The sequence below is a fragment of the Megascapheus bottae genome, chromosome 8 (genome assembly GCF_031878675.1).
Source record: "Megascapheus bottae isolate mThoBot1 chromosome 8, mThoBot2.hap1, whole genome shotgun sequence".
NCBI classification, from domain to species: domain Eukaryota; kingdom Metazoa; phylum Chordata; class Mammalia; order Rodentia; family Geomyidae; genus Megascapheus; species Megascapheus bottae.
The window spans coordinates 56,335,348-56,357,034 of NC_143516.1; the positions used below are offsets into that span (position 1 = coordinate 56,335,348).

Consider the following 21,687-nt stretch of genomic DNA (forward strand, 5'->3'; position numbering starts at 1 on the left):
GGTGCCAATGATATTTTTTTGAAAAAGTAAAATATTTTTAGCATGGAACCAAATCATTAGGTGTTTTCCCATTGTTTTACCATTTCCCCAAACAAGCCCCAAATTTAAACCAAAATGATCCTGTTTATTCCCTCTTCCTTCCAGTCCACCCCTCCCAATCCCAGATAGTACACCAGTGATAGCCAAAAACTATGCTTTAAAAATGCAGTTAATCCTATTGGGAAGAAAGCTGTGGGTTGTGGAGTGATGCTCTTTGAAGATCAGCAGTATCTTTTTGCTCTCCCACATACCCACTTGTGCAAAGTTCTGTCCCTCATAGAAGATTCTTTGCCTTTCTCAACAAAATGCAGACTGGATTTCCTTGAAACACTTAACCCCTTACCCCACACTGGGATTGGTGTGTAAACTAAATAGGGTGGATCTTTAAAGCACTTGGGCTGCTTCAGGGCATAGAAAAGATACTGGTTCTTCAAAGGACATCTTCTCAAGACACCATATAGTGTCAAGATAAGTAGAACTCCTTCCTCCCCAATGGAAACTCACAGTCAGAGATGAAAGGAGCTGCTACTCTGGAGAGTTCATTCTTGTCTCTTTTTTTGATCGTAGTCCTCTGAGGAGTAGGAATGTCACCTCAACCTTTTCTCGTAGAAGATGACAACCCGTGGGCGCTTGACATTGGCTTCCTAGGCAAGGACGAGATCAGCCTCACCCCAGCTTTTCCATTTCCAAGAACATGAGCTCTCTGCTGTAGGCCGTAGCTCCAATAATTTGCTCTGGCTCCAAATCCTTGGCAAAGCCTTGTGGCTTTTCTGACTCTTCTTTCTTCTTTGGCTTGCTTTCCTCCCCTGTATCTTCCGAATCAGCTTGCCGGCCTCTGATTTGTCTGTCTCTTGTGCTGTTTTCTGCGATTGCAGAAACTCAGCCATGAGGTCAGAGCAATCAAGGTTCTCTTCTGACTCCCATGTATTGTCCTCATCTGAGAAACTTTCCGCTTTAGGAGGGGCTCCATTTTGCCCTTTACAACTCGACAGTCGAGAACTTTTCCACCACATATTCCTCTTCCTCCTCTTCTAGTACCTCCTCCACTTTCTTCTTGTTTCGCTTTTTTTCCCATAGGGCCCACCAACAAAGAAATCTCTATGGTGAAAGAAGTCACTATGGTGAAAAGAAGTCACTATGGTGAAAAGAAGTCACTATGGTGAAAGTCAGAATCACTGCAGTCAAAAGGCAAGTTATGGTGTGAGGAGCCCCTGGGAAGATCTGCTGGTCAGCACCCTGCATTCAGTCTCTTCTCCTGTGGTTTCCTGGTGTCGGAGTGCCTTTGTGTTGATGTGGTCAGCATCGACCTGGGCTCCCTCTCCCTCATCCTCCTTGGGACCATGGTAAGGGAGAGGCTCCAGGAATGAACCTAGAGACTTCCTGCCTAGAATGCCCCAGGAATGGAGTCCTTGATGCTTCATTACCATACAACCATGGCAGAATGAGCTACTCACTGGGAAATGACAGAAAATCACAGATGCTCCATCTATTCACTTAAAACTTAGTATTTTGTGAACTTTTTCTTCCTATATTTTGTAACATGAAAAGTTGAAAATTCTAATAAATGATGACTATATGTCAGACTGTTCATAGTTCAAATATATTTTGAAATAAAAGCCTGTAGGGATTCTTAATGGATATTTGGGGGAGAATAAATTTGAACAATAATTTTTTTCTTTATTTTTTTTCTTCCTTCCTTCTTCCTTTTCTCTCTCTTCCTTCCTTCTTCCTTTTCCCTCCCTCCCTCCCTCCCTCCCTCCCTCCCTCCCTCTCTCTCTCTCTCTCTCTCTCTCTCTCTCTCTCTCTCTCTCTCTCTCTCTCTCTTCTTTCATTTTGTGCTGATAGTATGATAGTATCCAGCTCAAACTCAGTATCTCACAGTTGCTTGGCTTACTTCTAACTAGCACTCTACCCCTTTATCCATACTTCCAGATCAGCATTTTGCTGGTACATTGGAGACAGAATCTCATTCACTTTTCTGTCAAGGATGGATCTGAACTTCCACTGGTAGCTTATGTTACCAGTGCCCAGAAAGAAATTCGTTAAAAGCTTAAAAATAGTAGTAAACTTTCATAACTGCCAATTGAAAATGTAGTCATTCTATTGTTTGATTTCCTTAACAGCTCTCTACTGTAACTGTTTAGAATGAAAGGAAATAGCTCCAATAAGTAAAGACTTAGAAATCATAATTAATGGGGCCATACAGCTAATTACTAAGGATATGACTTAATGAACAAAGGAGGAAATTATAATAAAAGAGATGAAATACAGCAGATACTCATAAATACCACTTGTTCAAGGTCCTTGAATATTTTGCAGGGTCCTGGCCTGGGATGAGAGTGTACACTGGGCCCTCTCAGGACTCTGGCAAGAGAAGCAACTTGCTTTTCAAGCACAGTGACATCTGCTGGCCAAATGGCTCAACATACTTTGCTGGGTGGATGGGAACAGTCTGGAAAGAAAGGTTATAGATATCAGATGCTGCTTCTTAAGGAACTAAAATTCAAGGATGAAATTAACCAGAATCAATTTCAAAAGTGAAGCATGAAAGATCAGTAGAAAAGATTATGCCAACAGCTAGCAATGTGATTAGAGCCTTTCCATTGAAATTACCACCCCCACTCATTGGGGCATAATGGCACATAGAATATTTCTGTTTTCTTTTAAATGAATGTACTTAACCATAACTAAGCTTGGGGTTTCTAATTCTTACATGAGATATTCCCAACAACATTCTGGAACAAACTCCAACAAATTCCTTGCAGACAGAACACATTTATGCTCATCATCTTCAGCACTTAACGATAGAACTTGGCACAAAAAGATAAAGATGCTCAAAAATATTTGCTGAAAGGATGAATATTCAAATTTATTATTGCTTGAATGAATATTCAAACTCTGGGTCATGATAACATGTATTTCATATTTTTATGAGCATTTCCAAGAGCTTCTCTAGAATGATTCTGCTACTTCTCCCTTTCGCCAGAAATATGTAAAGTTGTTTCTTCTTAGCCATGACTATTCCAAGTTGTTTGCTTTTACAAAACTTGAAGTTTTTGTAAACTAATGAAATTATCCTGTTTTTCTGTCAAATGAGTAACACGTTTTCCCCTGTGTTTTATTTTGTTTTTGTTGCTTTTCCTATCATTTCTTTCAACACTTAAGTTTCTACTCTGTATATCATTATATTTGTTAACTCTTCTTTTGCAGTTTATGGTTTTTAAGTCTTATTTTAAAAGGCTTTGCTACTGCAAGCTGATTTTTGAAGCAACGGTTTAATCATATGACAATGTATTTACCTAACATATTACTGTGATTGGGTCAGTTTGGTATTATATCAGGGTAGATAATGACACAAGACTATCTTTCCCTCTGGAACCTCCCCCCTGCATCTGCATAGTCAATCACTCTGGTAATGTTTTCATGAGCACTCACCTCCTTGAGCCTCAGCCAGACAGGAAGTGGGTCTCCCAATCCAAGCTCTACATGGTTGTGTGATTTTAGACAAATCTCTGTTTCCCTAGAGAAGTAAAAACATTAGAGGTTGACCTTCACAAGCTTTTCAAAAATAAAATTCCATAATTCCTGGCAGCTAATGACTGTGCCTTCTGTGGATTAATCCTTAGTAGCTTTTGCCTTGATTAGTCCTTCTGCCTGGAACTCTCCTCCTCTTTCTCCTTCCCCTTCTCCTTTTCCCCCTCTCCTCAGCCTCTCCTTCCTCCTCCACCTCCTCCTCCTCCTCCTCCTCTTCCTCCTCCTCCTCCTCCTCCTCCTCCTATTTTTTGTGTGTTTCTGGACCTTTCCTCTTTTAGATCTTTTGCAAAGAAGCCTTCTAGTGCTTTAATAAAGTAGCAAACCTCATTCCTAACCTTTCATTCTTTTCAATTTTCTTTGCTAATTTTTAAGATAAATCTTTTACTAACATTGCTTTGTTCATTCATTCAAATATTCAGGATCCTCCAATAGTGTGCATGTCAATCAGTGATTGCTGCAACAACAAACAACCCTAATACTCCAGTAGTTGCTTGTAACAAGAAACATACCTTCTTTGCCTGTACCACATGATGTGGGTAGGTTTTTGTTGTCCTTGGCTTTCAAAGTACAGCAACTAAGGTTGCTTCCATTTAAGAATTCAGATTGAAAAAGCATTTCCTCCCAAGGAAAAACTGTTCACATGGCAAAGAACAGGAATAATAGATGCCAAACTAGAAAATACTTTTTTGCAATTATGCTGAGACATGATCACCATATCTTGAATTTCATTTACCTACATTAGAGCCACATAAAATATATAACCTTCTGTCAGGATTAGCCATGTTTAATCCATAAATAGGATTCCAGTTAATGTAATAATTGTATTGGTAGAACAACCAATCTATCAATAAATATAAATGCAGGATTTGATTCTTCCCTTGTAGTATCCATATGGTATAGGCCAGTAGGCAGTCAGTAGATGTGATTTGCATGGAGAGAAAATGATACTTTTTCCCCTCCTAGATCCATCTACTCTTGCTGCTATAATAACATTCACCTAGACTCTTTGCTTACAACCATTGCTTCATTGTGGCACAGAGAAATGAGATACTCTAAGTACTGTTTTCAAGTCATATTGTACAGTGATCATGAGATCATGAAAAGTATCATCTGCTCTATAATGAGCTGCCTGAATGCTCCACTCTATCACTTAAGCCATGCCCCCAGCCTTTTAAAGCAATGTGTATCCCCCACAAATTACAACATCAGTGGTGATATGCTACTAAATAGTATTGGGATGTGGCAGCCACTTCTGGTGAGAATCCCACCATCCACATTTGTTCTGCTAAGCACGGAATTGCTAAGGGCAAATGGTGGAAAGCAGACATCCTGGGAAGACAAAATCTTGCTCTTTATTTCTCTGATAGTACGGAACAGTTTTCTGTATAATAAGCTATATTATGGAGCAAGTTCAAATCAAAATACATAGGTTGTTTAAATAATTCTTCTTTCTTTTCCACAAGCCATAAACTTTGAATTTTACGATTAGCTAAGAGTTTGTGTTTAAACCAAACAAATTAGGTTTAAACATTTAAAAAGTTGTCTTTAAGTAGTTGTACAAAGGGGTTTCAATTCAACATAGAAGTTTATGATTACAATTATTATCATTATAATGATTATATACAATTATAATTATTATGTTTATTACAATGCATATTAACCAGTGTCATCCCTTCCATCACTTTCCCCTATAATTTCCTTGCAAGTGGTCGGCTTTAGGTTTCTCTAATCTTCAACTTTTAAATCTGTGAATTTACATTAACATTGGTATTTGCACTATGAGAATTTTTAAATAAAGTAGTTTTAGTGTTTACAAACACATGGTAATCTTTTGAAAAATGATGCTTGCTATTTTAATGTAGACTAACATATTGCAGACTCAAGATGACCTTTGTTTTCATTATGAGAAGGAAATCAAAGCAACACATTTGGAACTTGCCGGGGCCTCCCGGCAGCAAATTGGGGTTCCTGAAATAAGGGGCAGGGACTGGAAAAATTAGAAGAGAGACAAACACATCGGGTCCAGGAGGTCTGCAGCCCAAGCAAAAACTGCCGCCTCGTTTATTCTTAACTCAAAGTTTTTATCCCTCCCTGAGACCAGGGCACTCCCAGGTGTTACATCCAGATGGTTAATCAGGGAACTGTTGGGGGTTACATTCATATGGTAAATCTCAGATCAATTGAACAGGAGAAGGCCAAAAAGCAATAAGACAATCAAGCAATTATCTGATGCAAATCAAAGTACAGTTTGATTCCACTCTTGCTCCCGACATATCCCCCATCTTTATTTTAAAAGAAGCAAAAGTGCAATTTCTATTCTTTTCACTATCTCTAATTATCTCATTATCCTGTCTCGCTTTCCAAAAATGACTGGTCCCTTCATCTAAAGGGGATAGATGGGCGGAGATTCGGCTTCTGTGACTTCTTCAAGCTGACTCAGGAGCGTTGTCTCTGTGCTTGACCAGGGACCTTAAGAAGCCTAGCCTGTTTTATTAGGGATTGCAAGGATTAGATATCAGGAATAATAATTTGCTCCAAACTGGAGATCATATTTAACATTTAACAACTGCACGAACCATCTTTGGCTACAATAGTGTAGTTACATAGCACCCATTTGCAAAGGCCTTTTCTTGATTGTCTGGGGAACTAAATTTCTGCAACCTTAACAATGCTTCAGTTGTCAGATCTAAACAGATTAATAGAGACACAAGTCTCAGATCCACAAACTTCTCCTGAATTTGTGGCTGGTGTCAAAAATAAATAAATAAATAAATAAAAATTTCGCTCAATTAGGGCTTTAAACTACCCACTATCACAGAAGATTGACAAGTTCCTGCCCAGTTATGAAAGGCACGGGCATTAGTAAGGCATGCTTACAAACTATTCTATGACCTCCCGGCTCTGATTAATTTGATTGGCCAAGCACAAGTGACTAAGATCTGACACCATCTCTGCCGTCCAAGCAGAGGCTTTCTGCATCGTGTCCCAGTAGAGTTTCTCCACACAGGGATAAATGTCCCATTGGCAATTCACTTGCTTAGTTGCTGGACTTGAACTCAGGGCCTGGGCACTGTCCCTCAGCTCTCCAGCTCAAGGCTAGCACCCTGCCACTGTGAGTCCTGAGCTTGGTGCTTGAGTGCTGTCCCCCAGCTGTTCAGCTCAGAGCTAGCACTCTGCGGCTTCGAGCTCCCAAGCAACTCTGCCTTAATAGCACTCTGCTGCCAGATTAGACACCACAATCACACAGGGACTTTGCTTTGCCCGGGGTTGGCTCAAAACTGCAGTTTTCAGATCAGTGAGTCCTACAAAAGGCCACGTTTCTCCAATTAGAGCAACAAGGTGGTCGACACAGAAATAGTCTCTAAGCATGAGCTTACCTAGAACCTGGAAAAGGCCAAAGTTACATCTGAATAAGGATTGCTGTTCTTCTCCAATGGGCTAGCTGGAAGTTACAAGAGCAAGCTGAAATAGCAATTAAGCAATTACTTTGGTAGTCCTGATTTTCCTTTTCTCTCTTTCTTTAAACATTTAAGACAACTTCACTTTCAAATATTGTTTAGAAACCCATTTCCAATGTTCTTAATAACTTTTACTGATACTGGCTTAAACAATTAACACCTTAGCCTTTATTTGCAATTGAAAAACCTTTAAGGGCACAAAGAACTCCTGCCCTCAGGCCCCCTAGGGCCCAAGGCACTCCTCTTGCCTTTTAGAAAAAAGGGGCTCTTATGCAGTTTAGATTACTGTCTAAAACTCCAACAACAGTTTAAACTCAAATAACAGTTTTTCCCTAATGCAAGAACTATAGACATCAGTGCACCAAAAGTCTAAGTCTGGACTTAGTTTCCTTCCCCTTTTTTTTTTTTTTTTTTTAAACATTCCTTTAAAATACTAATCACATTATCCACATTTTACCATCAGATTTCTAGTGTCAGTTTGCAAGAAAGGACAGGCAAAGTTTCTGACGTTAATGAACAATTTTACATTTAAATCTCTAATACATGTTTCCAAACTTTAACTTAAAGTAATATATCCCAAATTCCCTAACACCTCTGTGCTGAACAGGATACAATGTTTACAATGTAAACAGTTGTATGCCCTGCAATAAAATGCAGATTTCAGGATCTAGAAAAATATTTACCAGTTTTTCTTTAAGACAGCACAATAATTCTTTGAGACATTGTAAAACATCCAAACCTAATATTTTTCTTGAAGTTTAGACTCAGATTTTCCCAATTGCTTTTGTGTTTCAAATGAGCTCAACCATTGTTTTATACAGCATGCTGACAGTTTAACCTTGAACATGTTCACTCACACCCATTCGCACACACATTCATACTCAAAGATCTTAAAGCGCGCAAAATTAATATCGGCCGTTCATTTTCCAGAAATTTTAGTATCATGAGGGTTTTTTGCTAATCTTATTCTTGTGGGTGACAACCAAGTTTTAAAACAAAGCTTTTTAACAAAGCGACTAGCTAAAATTTAAGACTGAAGTTTGTGTCCTGCCACCAACTGTCTCCAGACTGTCACTTCGGCAGGTAGTAGGAAAAAGGAAACTAGAAGGAAGACTGCAGCTGCTTTGTCTGGCCTCTGCTCACCTCAGCTGCAGCCGATTGGGAGGGGCCATACTAGGCCGCAGTGGAGTCAAAACTTTTTATTTCCCAGAAATATTCAAATAGATAACAAGGATGTGCTTGAGTACGCACAGAAAAACCATAAGGATCCATATTTAGAACTGGTACCAATTTTAAAGACAAAACTGGACAAAACAACAACAACAGAAAATACCCAAGGAAAACTATAACACAAACAAGACAGAGAAGCGGAGACTTTTAAACAGAATCAGACATTGACATATAACAAGAAAATTGGACTCAATCAGATACACTTAACACAAAAACATGAGCTCAGCTGTTTTTAGATTTAGACATGTCTTGCTGGTGGGACTCTCAGGTATGCCTTGATATTGACAAGAAACTCAGAAGGGGAAGGGGGGTCAAGGCGTCCCTTGACCACCCAGGCCTCTATTTTAGGCCCACAGTGCACCCCCCCTTTTTTTTTTAAATAAATAAAATAAAAGAAAATAAAAAAAAATAAAACAAAACACAGACATACAGGGGGTCGGCCGACTTCTACTTACCTCTGGAGGCCTTTGCTTTTCACCTGGGCATCTTTTACAAAAAAGGTTATTAAGAAGAGGGATGGTAAAGACAAAATAATGTCACATATTAAATTGTGTAGAGTCAATGAATATGTTAAAAGGTCCCTACATAATAGTAAAAGGAGGAGAAACACAGCTCATATGAATGTGTGGAACAAGTGGATCAGTAGCAGTCCCAATTGACATGCACAAATAACTCAGGTCCTTTCCACGTCGCAGGATGCACCACTGGAGGGTTGGGGGTGTAGGTCCAGTGAGTCGCTGCTTGGATGGCCACTGTCACTTTCCACGATCCGAACGCAGCGTTCAGGCAGCCAGCGGGCGTCATTTTCTCCTTGTGAAAAAACACATACATGCCCTCGACCCCAGGTTAGAACAGGATCGGGTCCATGCCAAGCACCAGTTAGGGGATCCTTCCACTTTACTAAGGCAAAAGCACGCTGCTCTCTTTTTTCCCAGAATCGCTGAGCAGCAGATAAATTATTTGAATCCAGATTCAAAAAATTTAAAACAAATAAAGCATGATTAAGTATATTCACAGGGGTAGCGGGATACGACTCTCCTTTCTGTATTTTAGCAATTTGATGTTTTAATAATCCATTAGCTCTCTCCATGATGCCTTGACCTTGAGGATTGTAAGGAATGCCTGTAATATGAGTGATATTATAGGAACGGCAGAAGGATTGAAATGCTCGGCTTGCATAGCCAGGGCCATTATCTGTTTTTATTTGCGAAGGAATCCCCATCACAGCAAAGCATCGAATGCAGTGAGAAATACAATGTTTAGTGGCTTCCCCAGCAAGGGGGGTGGCCAAGATAAAATTAGAATAAGTATCTACAGTAACATGAACATATTTTAATCGGCCAAATGATGGAACATGCGTGACATCCATCTGCCAAATGTGATTAGAAAGCAGTCCTCGTGGATTTATACCTAAATGGGGGGCTGGTGAAAAAGGGACACAGTTGGAGCAAGTTTTAACTATTTGACGTGCCGCTTCTCTAGATAATTTGAACTGTCGGCGCAAGGCTCGACTGTTTTGATGATGGATGGCATGTGACTGCTTAGCAAGTTCAACCTGAGTTAAGTAAACTCTGGTGGCAGAGTCAGTGACCGCATTGCCCTCACTTAAAGGGCCAGGAAGATTAGTGTGAGCTCGAACAAAGCCAAAAAAACAGGGGTGGTTGCGAGAACAAAGCAAAGTTTGTATTTGGCGAAATTGGGTCTGAATATTGGAGTTAGTAGTTCCAATAAAAGGAACAGTTTCTATGACTTGAAGAGCACGAATTACATACTGACTGTCTGAGTATAAGTTAAAGGGCTCGTCTTGTAACAGGACGAGTGCTTGTAAAACAGCCTCTAATTCCACCTCTTGGGCGGAGGAAAAACCTGTAACCCAGGATTGAGTTTTCCCATTAATGGTCAAAGCAGCCGTTCCATTTGAGGATCCATCTGTAAATACCAAAGCGGCAGAAGATAAAGGCGAGGCCTGTACTATGGAAGGAAATAGAAACGTATGACACGCAGCAAATTGGAGAAGTTTGTTAGACGGGTAGTGATGCAAAATTTTTCCCGTATAATTGGCCCAAGAAATGGCCCAAGGATCGCAATGTTTTATTTTTTTTATTTTATTTTATTTTATTTATTTTAAAAAAAAAAAGGGGGGTGTTCCTGAACCTTTTCAGCTGCTATTATAAGGCCAAAGAGGCTCAGATCTTGCTTTAGTTGTCCAAAGGCTTGTCGTACGATGATAGGGTCAGAACAAGCCAACAAGATGTCATCCATATAATGAACAATATAAACAGAAGAAAATTTTTCACGAGTGGAAGAAATGGCTCTAGCTACAAAACTTTGACATAAAGTTGGGCTATTTGCCATGCCCTGTGGAAGCACAAGCCAGTGATATCGCTTCATGGGTTCTTTAAAATTAACAGAGGGGACGCTGAAGGCAAAGCGCTTACAGTCTTGAGGCGCCAGGGGTATAGTATAGAAACAATCCTTCAAATCTATAATAATCTTATAAGTATCCTTTGGGATTGCCATGGGTGAAGGCATGCCAGGCTGTAGGGCCCCCATCAGTTCCATTGTGGCATTTATTTTTCTCAAATCCTGTAACAGCCTCCATTTACCTGACTTTTTCTTTATAACAAAAATTGGAGAATTCCATGGAGAGTTAGAAGGGGCCACATGCCCCAAATCCAGCTGTTCCTGTACCAGCTGCTGTACTGCAATGATCTTTTCTAGTGAAAGAGGCCACTGTTCGACCCATACCGGTTCTTCAGAGAGCCAATTTATGGGATCAGCATGAGGGGCAGGACAAACGACAGCTCCCATTAAGGAATACCCTAATCCTTGTCTCGTAGGGCGAGACTGGGGTTGGAGCGGCTCTAGCTCCCCCTGTGCTGCTCGGCCTAGTCCCCTAAAGGGGAGGAGGCCTTGATCAAGTAACTGCTTAGTGACCGCAGCACTAGGACTAAACATATACACTCCCATTTTTTCCATGATGTCACGACCCCATAAATTAATTGGCAGATGATCCAGGACAAATGGCTGAAAATGACCAGAGTGCCCTTCCTCATCTCTCCAAACAAGGATCGCACTGCTCTGCTGTGGGTCAGTTGCTTGCCCAACCCCCTGTAGGGAAGTCATAGAGGTTGTCAGGGGCCATTGGGCTGGCCAATGTTTCTTAGATATCACAGACACATCTGCTCCAGTGTCTAATATTCCCTTAAAGGGCTTTTCTTGTATAAATATAGTCATCTCAGGCCTCTCTTGTTTTATGCCTTGTACCCAATAGATATCAGAAGATCTAGATCCTCTCTGTCCACATGGGGAATTAGTAGTCTCCCCGGGAGGTAAAGGGATGAGTATTAGTTGTGCCAATTTTTGACCGGCTGGGATCGATACCACGTGTTTCGGGGCAGAGGCCATAACTTTGATTTCTCCAGTAAAATCCTGGTCAATTTTGCCAGGTGTAATCTGTATCCCTTTAAGGGCTGAGCTACTTCGCCCTAACAGCAATCCAGCCACTCCCGGGGGAAGGGGGCCGAAGACCCCCGTGGGGAGAGCTTGTGTCCCCATCTCTGGGGTCAATACTGAGCAGGTGGAGGAACAGAGGTCCAGTCCTGCACTGCCTGGGGTGGCACGGAGGAGGCTGGAGACTGATCTTGGGGGATTGTTAGAAGATGCACTTGTGGCCGAGAAGAGGGAGGGACTGCCCCATGGTTTTGCGGGGCCAGGGGCTGGCCCCTTCTCCAGTTTCCCGAAAACGGGCGGCCATTGCGATCTGTTCTTGACCTGCAATCTTTAGCCCAGTGCTTCCCTTTACCACAGCGTGGACATATGCCAGGTGATTTTTCTCTCTTTTGCCTGGCCTGGCGTGGGCATTGCGTCATCCAATGTCCTATTTGTCCACAAGAAAAGCAACGCCCTGGGGGTCTAGCATCCCGAGAATGCCGCTGATCTCTATATTTTAGAGACTCAGTAACAGTCTTTCCTTGAGGAGCAGCGGCTAAAGTAAGGCCTTGTACATGGGAGGGTCCAATATCAGCACACAGTGAAATAAAGTCCGTGATTCCTCCCTTATTCCTATGGGGTCTGATAGCCGCCTGATAGGCGGCGTTGGCATTTTCATAGGCTATGTGTCTAACTATACTCTTCCTTGCATTCTCATCTTGTACTAGGCAGTCTGCAGTCTCCATTAATCGAGACAAAAATTCTAGATAAGGTTCATTCGGTCCCTGTTTAACTTCTACTAGATTTTTTGTACGATTGGAATTGCGTAACTTTTTCCAAGCCTCTCTCGCCGCAGCATTTATTTGTAAATAGGCCTCCTTTGCATAACCCAATTGATCTTCGGTGTTTTTATAGATTCCCTCTCCTAACAACTGATCAACAGTGTAAGGCAGGTTCTTAGACCTATTTGTTTCAATTTTAGCCCGACACTGTGCAGTGAACTCTGTCTCCCATAATAAGTACTCTCCTGCACTAAGGCATGCTCTGGCAAGCCGCTTCCAGTCATTCGGGCATGCAATACCAGCACACGCAGCCTCCAATATTACTTGAGTAAAAGGGGCAGTTGGCCCATATTGGGAGCAGGCATTTTTTAAGTCCTGTAATAGTTTAACAGGAACAGGTTGATGGTATACTTGTTCATCATGATCAACTAAACTAGGGAAGCATCGAGGCCCTGAAATATCTTCCCTCTCTCTAGCAGCCTGAGTCAGGTTTAATTGCGATGCACTGTGCCTGGTTGTAGTGCCTGGTAAAAGGGACTTGTTGCTAGGGCCTTTAGGCTTGCCTAAAGGTTGAGAAAGGGATTGAGGCCGTAAGGCTGCAGCTGGAGGCGGTGGGTGTGAGGGGTAAGGTTTAGAATCAGACACCATAGTGGCCTGAGGGTCATATTTCTTTCCTACTTCTGGGGGGGCTCTCTGCTCTGTCCCCATTTTCGATAGAAGATGTAGCATTTCTTCTAACTTCTTCTCTATCGTAGCCACCCGGCCCTCCAATGACTCATCATAACTTTCCTCCTTGGTATTCAAACCTGAATTCTGATACTCAATATCTACTGGTTGTTGTTCCCTTTTCAAGATCTCACTTTGACTCTCTTGGGCTGCGGCATATGGCTCAGCCTCAGGTTCTTCAGAAGGGTCCTTTAACTCATAAAGTTCCCTTAATTCAAGATTAAGTTCAGCATTTTCATGTAGAGGATCTATGTATTCACTTACTAAATTCCATACAGTAGCAGCCTCTATTGGGGTCTTTTCGGGGCCATATACATCATAATAATCTAGAATTCTTTTTCCTATCCGCTGCCAGGCTTTTTGGAATTCCTCCTCTATAGACCTCGGGCATGCCTCCTCGACAAACTGTAGGAAGCTCTGAAGCACCCCTTTTTCCACCCACGTTCCGTGGGCTTCAAATAGGCCTGTTAAGATCGGTAGAAACAACCCATGGCTATTAGCTTGACCCATAATTTTTACTCCTGACTATACTCTCTTAATAGTCCTACGATGTGTTACTCACCACAGGGAGGGGTCCTTCACCTTCGTCCCAGATTTTCAGGTCCCTGTTCGGGCGCCAGATGCCGGGGCCTCCCGGCAGCAAATTGGGGTTCCTGAAATAAGGGGCAGGGACTGGAAAAATTAGAAGAGAGACAAACACATCGGGTCCAGGAGGTCTGCAGCCCAAGCAAAAACTGCCGCCTCGTTTATTCTTAACTCAAAGTTTTTATCCCTCCCTGAGACCAGGGCACTCCCAGGTGTTACATCCAGATGGTTAATCAGGGAACTGTTGGGGGTTACATTCATATGGTAAATCTCAGATCAATTGAACAGGAGAAGGCCAAAAAGCAATAAGACAATCAAGCAATTATCTGATGCAAATCAAAGTACAGTTTGATTCCACTCTTGCTCCCGACAGGAACTGAACTTGTTTTCTGAGTATCGTTCTGTTGATCTATCGATACAGATACTATGATGGAGATTACTGTAGAAGAACATTCACCAAGTTCCTATTTATTACTGAACCTTCTTTATTCTGTCATTGGGTTATTTCCATTGGCAAATCTATATGATCCTGATTTCTGAGCCAGAAAGATAGATACTTAGATACATACCTAGATAGACACATAGATAAGGAATTGTCTGGTGATTGTGGAGTCTAAGTCCCATGATGTGCATTTACAAGCTGAATGTACAGAATAGCTGGTGGTGTAATTCAGTATAGCTGAACAACTGAGAATTTGAGAATCTGAGAAACCAGTGCTGTAATAATCTGATCAATGTCAAAGGACTGAGATCTAGAGCAAGTAGGTGACTTGTGTGAGTTCTGGGGTTCAAAGGCATAAGAACAAAGACTTTGGATGCCAGAGTAGATGCAGTAGAAGATGAATGTCCCAACTCAGGAAGTGAATCTTCTATTCATTGACCTGTTTGCTATATCCTGCTCCTAAATGGATCAGATGACACCTACTCACTTGAATGAAGGTAGATCTTCTCTTTCAGTCCAGTGATTCAAATTCTGTTATGTTCTGGAAACACTTGCACAGACACTCCCAAGAATAATATTTTGGGACCAAGAGTGTGGCCTAGTGAGAGATTACTTGACTATCATGCATGAAACCCTTGGTTCAATTCCCCAGACTGGCAAAAAAAAAAGAATAATATTTTATCAGCTATCTGGGCATTCTTTAACTCTGTCATGTTGACAAAATTAGCTGTCACAATAGTATTTTTCCATTTATTTGAGCATGTGGCTGCCTCCATGTCAGAATCACTCCACAAAGAAAACCCCTGAAGGACAATCCAGTGGAATAGTGTCAACTCAGTTTACAATGGAAGGTCAATATAAAATGGAAGAACACAAGATAGGCACACTTAAATAAGCGTGTCAGTGTAGCATATACAAACCCACAGAGTCCATGGAACTCAGATTAGTGAGGATGTTGTATGAGTATCAAGTCGGGTGGTGAGTATAAACAGAGTAGAATTGATATAAACAATAAGAATTTAAATTCGCTCCATGTGTCTTTAACATAAAATACTATTTGTATCAGAATCCCAAAGCCAGAAGACTTTTTTTTTCAGATAGGACAATGTCTTTTATATTCTTGGTGATAATAACTTCTCATATTTTAGATGTGGCAATTTATCAGATTATTCTTTCCCTTTTGGCATTGCTCTCTTATAGTTAAATTAGTTCAACATCCTGATGTTATGAGAACCAGGCAATATTTAGAGTTCTAGTTCCCATGATACTGACGACTTCTCCAAGGACACATTTACCATATAATGAAACAGGGCTTTTTTTTGAGTTCATAAATGAAGCTGATGCCAACTTAATTAATTTTGAAATCTGGGATTCCTTATTACAATATTATTTCACTTGATGCCCAAGATAAAGCCAAGAGGATGCCCACAGGGATGAGAACAGTGACTGATGCCTATAATACCAGATGTATAATCTTAAAGATCATGGCTTGAGGCCAGCATGGGCCAAAAAGTTTTTGAGACCCCACTTCAACCAAAAAAAGGGACATGATAGTACATCACTTAAATGGGCAGCATAGGTAGGAAGCTCATACTCCAAGCCTGGATCTGTGGAAAAAGAAACAGGAGACCTCATTTGAAAAATAACTAGAAAAAGGCTTGGGATATAGTTTACATGGTAGAATGCTTGTCTATCAAGTATGACTCATAAGTAAACATATAAATAAATCAAAACTCTCAAACAAAAATATATTTGTGGTATTTTTAAATGTGTCACTAGCAAAAGCCTTTATTTCTGTTCCAACTTACTTTATTTTGTTTGATTCTATCAGCATCCATTTAAGTATTCAGTAAATGCATTACTGGGTTCAGCTCATATTAACATTTACAGAAATAAAATATGGCATCCTGGCAATCAGATGCTCAGGCTTTCATCTTCTCAATAGTACATGGGAGAGTTACTGCCTTCTTTGTCCATGGGTATTTCTCGAGGGATTTATGTTATTTAGAAGTTCTATGGGTTCACAAAACCACGAGAAAACTATGAATGTCATCATGCACCAGTCAGATGCCATTTTCCAACTAAGAACACAGAGTTTGCACAGCATTTGCAGAGGGATATTTTTAAAATGGGTGACAATCAGAAGTGGCATCATTCCCAATATACACCTCCAGTCCAGAATCTACCTCAAAGTTCACATCCACATATCCAGCTTTTTCTGGGTTTTCCCATGCAGATTTCTCAACGTACTCCAAATATATGCTATCCTTATGTTTTCTCCATCCTACTGTCTCTTCTCTGGTCTTGGATTTAGCTACTTTCAAGTCTTTATTTTCCCCTCTGTCACGTAGTTCTGAGCCTTTGTTTTTGTTGTTGCTTGCTTTTTCTTCTTAAGCATTTCTTTAATACCTTCTCTCCAATCCCTTTCTCCTTGCTTACATATGTCAACATTAACCCCACCTTAGAGGTTGATCTCATAGTCTTCCTTTCTATCGCCTTCAAACTTTCAACACACTGATAACTATCAGACACAAATCTGATCAGCCTGTTAGCCTGTTTGAAGGTCTTCAGTGATATTCCCTGCCCATCTTTAACAAGATAAAGTACAAACAGCTACTTAGGTTGGCTCTCTTAGGGTATGGCTTACCTCCTCTTTTCTTCCTGTATATTCTGTTCTTACCAATAATTGGTCTCAGAAACCTTGAAATATGTGTACTTTCGCACAAGCACCAGCCTGTTTGTCTCTTTTCTATTTTTGGCTTATTATCTTTATGTTTATGACAAAATTCCAAAGTCACCCTTTCCTCTCGTTTGCTTCTTTTTGTTAGGATTCCACCTTTTTGTGGTACTGGGGTTTGAACTCAGGGCTTTGTGCTGGCTAGGCAGGTACTTTATCACTTAAGTCACACTTCTGTCCTTTTTGCTTTAATTATGTTTTTTACCCAGGAGATGTTCTTGGACTGTAGTCTTCCTATCTGTGCCTCCTGTATAGCTTAGACTAACAAGTGTATATGTCACCTGGCCTTGTGAAAAGATCCATTGTGTTAGTAAGTATAATAAAATATGGAGACAGTCGACTTACAAAGAGAAAAAGTAACTTTTAATTTCTAAAGAGAAATGCCTGTGGTTTTGGCATTCCAATCCGTGATAGACGTGCCCCACTCTTTTGGGCCTGTGGCAGCACGGCATGTCATGGGAGTGGTTAGAGCAAAACTGTGCACTTCTTGGCCAGAAAGCAAAAGAGAAGAGGAACAATACCTGAAGAATAACTAGGCCTTATCTCTTCCTTTCCAAATCCTCCCTAACATCGTCAACTTAAGGACGAATTGCCCAACTGATGGGCCTTTGAGGGTCACTCAGATATGACTAAGCACCAAAGCTGTAAGAACTGTCTTGGCTCCTTGCATTGTTCACTGAGGTGGGATTAGAATTTTCTCCAGATCACCCTATGATTACTTCCACTCATCACTGATGAGTAATTCATTACCTAATGTTCCCAACTAACATCCTAGTTGTGTAAAGGTAGGGAGTACATTTGATCCTCAAAACCTGGCACAATGTACTACATGAATATATGAAAAATGAGCAAATAGCAATAGACCTGTGTGATGGGTCTCTATGTATTTGAAGCTGGATCATAAAATTTTTATCTTTATATGGGAAAGTTCTGGGTACTGGAAAAAGACAGATATGGGGCCAGGATAGTGGCCTGGTGGAATAATGCCTGCCTGGCATGCACGAATACCTAGGTTGAATTCCTCCATACCACATACATAGATAACGCCAGAAGTGGTGTCTTGGCTCAAATGGCAAAGCAATATCTTTAAGGTAGCCCAAGGAAAGGGCCTTGGCCCTGAGTTCAAGCCCCAGAACCAGCAAAAAAAAAAAAGACAAGGTAAATAGCAAAGCTTTCTGGATTAGGAGTTAGAATACCTGCGTCTCCTGGCCTTGATCAACTTGGACAGCTGTAAAGAAGAAACAGAATCCTTTCTCCATTTCTGTCTGTCTCTGTCTCTCTCCGTCACTCCTTTTTTATTGTCAGGATAATGTATAGAAGGGTTACAATTACATTTGTCAGGTAGTAGTTGTATTACTTCTCATACATTAATACCCCCTCTCATGTTTTTGTCCCCATTTCCCTCTCCCCACTCCCCCAATCATCTTGTTTCCCCCTTCCCTCTCCTATTTCAAAAAGACAAATAAGCATATATAAAATATACCAGATAACAAAGTCAGATTCACTAACAATATGAGATTAAGAAATAATATAGTACATTAAGAACATCACACAATATAAACCACTTGTTTCCATATCCTAGAGTTCATTTTCTATCTCTCTTTCCTTCTTTTTTCTCTTTCCTTTTTCTTCTTCTTTTTGTCTCTCTGTCTCTGTCTCTGTCTGTCTCTCTGTTGCTGTCCCCCCCCCCGTTGTTTCTAGTATTCAGAGTCTCATACTCATTCAACCTGCTTTCTCATAGCCAGTACTCTTACCACTTGGACCATTTCTCCAGCCTAGTATTATGTTGGTTAATTGAAGATGGAGCCTCAAGGACTTTTCTGCCCTAGCTGGGTTCAAGCCATGATCCCCAAGACCTCCGCCTTCTGAATAACTAGGACTATGGCCATGAGGCACCACTCGGTTCTCTTTTCTCCATTTTCTACTCTTGCACTTTGCATCACACAGGTGCACCTGTTTGGGAACAATCAATACATGGTTGCATTTTACAGATTCATACTTGTAAATATGTTTCATATCAGACCATCCCAGTCATAAGTTAGTGATAGTTTTCTCTGACAAGAAAAGAATAAACCCCTTTCATGTAAATGTTACTCATGCTATGAAATGTTATACTGTCCTTTTTGCTGTTCACATTCTTTCCTTTTTTTGTCTCTGTGGTTTATTTTCTCCTTTAAAGAAACATTTACTAAGTCCGGGCTGTGCCTCCAGCTCTGTAGAGGATGCAAAGGCACTTCAGGACCCAAATTGTTGCCAGAAGTCCAGACAATGGAGCAAGCATGGTGCTCAACTGTGCTTCAGGCTGTCAGGTATGGTAGGCTTTCCTTGTGCTCCTGTTATCAGTAGACTATGTTTGCTCTCAGTCCATTAAACTGCTGAGCCCTATCTGCTGACCTGTATACAAGAAGAGCATGGGCTAATTGCTGCTGCTATGTTTTTGTTCATTAATGGTAATTACAGAAAATTATGCTCCTTGTGTTCACCCTCCCATTTGTCTAAGCCAATGCACAGACAAATTTTCAAAGACATACATGTTCAAGTCACATCCTACATCAGGGACCCAGCCACTGTTTGTTATTCTGCATTTAGTGCTGAATACATCATGTCTAACACTACACCTTTACAATAGATTATTATTTGCCCTTTGGACTTCACACAGCTGAGCTCAGAGATTCTGCTTTTCAATCTGTTGTTATTACTTGTGTTTGTCATAAGAACTAGACAAATGGTGCTTACTGGAGTAACCATCTCTTATTTCCCATATCTCCAGTCTGTTGTCTACTTTTCTCTTTTGGTGTCTTCTAAATGGCCGCATTCTCTTAGTGGTTCCTCATATTCTGCTATGTCAGGTCCTCAGCCTGGCAACCAGAATGCCTCCCTCCAGGCCCTTTCCACAAGCTGGACCTCCTCTCTCTCTCTCTCTCTCTCTCTCTCTCTCTCTCTCTCTCTCTCTCTCTCTCTCTCTCTCTCTCTCTCTCTCTCTCTCTCTCTCTCTCCCTCTCTCTCTGTTCTCAGAGCCAGCGCATTCTTAATTTCACCCACCCTCCAAACCTGCACACTTCATTGAATCCTTCCTTTTGCTTTAGCTGTTCTCCTCAGATGGCTTTCTTTCTTTTACAAATGAAGCAAGGTGGTAAAGAAATTTGGCTTCACATTAATGTAGAGTGAGTCTAGCTTCTGTTTCCCCAAGCAATTTAAGCTTGAGCAAGTTATCATGCGATCTGCTTTTCTATATTCTCATAAAGAATGACAGTATAACAGTTTCCTTGTAGCATCATGAAGATGAAGGGATATATATTTCTTTAGTATATACCCCTATCTATAACTATGTCTACTATAAAGGCAAGAACATGTAGAAAGGAGCTCATGAATCAGTAGATCTAAAGTCCTTTAAAATTCAATGAATTTCTCCTTAAGCCTCTCCATTTACTCATTTACATACTGGATCTCAAATTACTTTGTATGGACTAGACACAGGTATTCATTTCACTTCTTTTGGTACTTCCAAAATCTCATATTCTGGTAAGGCTTGGGTATATCTGTTCCTTCTCCTTTCTGATTGTTAGTTCAGCTCTAAGTTCTTTGAGGACACAGACTCAACATTATATTCCTTAGAATGTCTATATTAGTATCATAAACTCTGTAACTACCAGCCCAAACTTGGCAATTTAGTTTATTTTTCTCATAGAATAAACATAGACTATTACTAGATATTTAAAAAAACAAAAAAGCAAAGCCAGACACGATGGCTCAAGCCTATAATCCTAGCTATTCAGGAGGCTGAGATCTGAGTATCAAGGTTCAAAGCAAGCCCTGGCACAAAAGGACCTGAGACTCTTATGTCGAATTAACCTCTAGAAAATGGGAAGTGGGGCTTGGCTCCAGGGTAGGTTGGTAGCCTTCAGCTGAAGAGCTCAGGGACAGCATCCAGGACAAGTTCATGCCCCATGATCCCCCACAAAAAATAAATAAAATAAATTTAAAAATTTTAAAAAGCAAATGAAACAAGTTCATCAAGCCCAATTTCAAAGAACCATAGCATTGAAGAAACATATGCAAATAATTTTGGGGGACTGATTGATTTTAAAATGTGGCTTTAATATTAATTTTCCACATAACTTTTGCAACTGATTTACTATTTCTGATTTACTATTTCCTCACCTGTCAAATGTGGGGCAAGGGGCAAATAATATCAATGTTCACATCACAGGGTTTCTGTGAGTTAAGATGAAGAGAACATAAAATTCCATTTAGAAATTTGCTGGACACAGAACAAAAACTCTCCACTTGTTAACTATAATTATTATGGTTGTTAGTAATGTTTAGTTGCTTCTATGTTTCTACCTAATGTAAAAACCTCCAGACTAGATTGTAGACAGTTAAATAGTTTCATAGTGTTGAGAATAAGTGTACTTGTTAGTTTGTGGCTATGTTTATCTCCTCTTAAAAAGGTGACAAAAGGGCTGGGCGTTAGTGGCTCACATCTGTAATCCTACATCTGAGGACCACCGTTGGAAGCCAGACCAGGCAGAAAAGTCTATGAGACTTTTATTTCCAATAAACCACTCAGAAAAAGCCAGAAGTGTTGCTGTGACTCAAGTGGAGAACTTTGAGCACAAAGAGGCTCAGGGACAGCAGTCAGGCTCTGAGTTCAAGCCTGAGGACCAGAAAGGAAAGTGCACAAAAGGAACTATTTGAGCTTTACCTCTGGCCAGTCTCTTG

The 21,687-nt window shown here is 40.7% G+C and overlaps 1 pseudogene; it reads right to left on the minus strand.

Moving 5' to 3' along the window:
• Positions 1–578: 578 nt before the first annotated feature.
• Positions 579–1,460, minus strand: LOC150059969 (chromobox protein homolog 1 pseudogene; annotated as a pseudogene).
• Between the last annotated feature and the right edge of the window lie 20,227 nt (positions 1,461–21,687).